Genomic DNA, 768 nt, shown 5'->3' on the forward strand with positions numbered 1-768 from the left:
CTAGTTACTTTAGTTACTAGTTACTTTAGTTACTACTTTACAAATGAAGCTTTTTGAACACAAATAAGCATGTCGTTTATAAAATACAAGGATGTATTATAAATTAAACTACCAAAACAAAATACAGGCAGAAATGATCATTAATCACTTAGTTGATTGACAGAACTGTTTGGATTGTTTCTAAAATTGAGGATTTTTCTGCATTGAGTACTTTTACTTGTAATATTTTGAGTCCATTTTCCCGATGACACTTAGATACTTTTACTTGAATACCATTTCCACCGCAGAACTTTGACTTGTAACACAGTATGCTTGGTACTTATACTTAAAGACACATTGTGTAAGAATTTCCTACCTCCTACGGTAGGCGACCCCAAAATTAGCTCTTAGTATTTCCATGGTTTACACGCAGCTGTTCTAGCCACGCCCATATTATCTTTGGTCTTGTTGCTTTGCCTTTTGCGTTGTCGTTTGAATTCTCTTTTAACTTCCTTGGCGACTCCGTCACACGTCCTCGAGAATAGTTAGGATCCTCCATCCTCAACGGGCTTTCAAATCTGCCGGCAGTCACGAGGAATCTCCTCCTGGCATCCGTCACGGTGCCACTGAGTGTAAAAGCACAAAAGGTGGAGGTGTACCCCTCTTTGGCAAATCCCTTTTAAAGATGGAGGCGCATCATGGCTGCCGCCATTCGAGTGACTCCCTCGCAAATGATTCTGAATGGCAGATTCTACGCGTACGAGAATACTTTGATTAGTTGGTGGAAGT

The 768-nt window shown here is 40.1% G+C and overlaps 1 protein-coding gene and 1 long non-coding RNA gene across 2 annotated transcripts in view; both read left to right on the forward strand.

Annotated features, from left to right (window-relative positions):
* Window positions 1-768, forward strand: part of tfpia (tissue factor pathway inhibitor a) — a gene marked incomplete at its 5' end in the record, with an annotated part of 55,942 nt that overhangs the window by 825 nt on the left and 54,349 nt on the right.
* LOC116698192 (uncharacterized) overlaps window positions 683-768 on the forward strand; it is a 12,933-nt gene continuing 12,847 nt past the window's right edge. The window contains exon 1 of the long non-coding RNA XR_004334150.1: window positions 683-766. This is a non-coding gene — a long non-coding RNA (uncharacterized LOC116698192). The remainder of the gene's footprint in view (window positions 767-768) is intronic.

This window comes from Etheostoma spectabile, chromosome 11, assembly GCF_008692095.1.
Source record: "Etheostoma spectabile isolate EspeVRDwgs_2016 chromosome 11, UIUC_Espe_1.0, whole genome shotgun sequence".
In the NCBI taxonomy this organism is placed as follows: domain Eukaryota; kingdom Metazoa; phylum Chordata; class Actinopteri; order Perciformes; family Percidae; genus Etheostoma; species Etheostoma spectabile.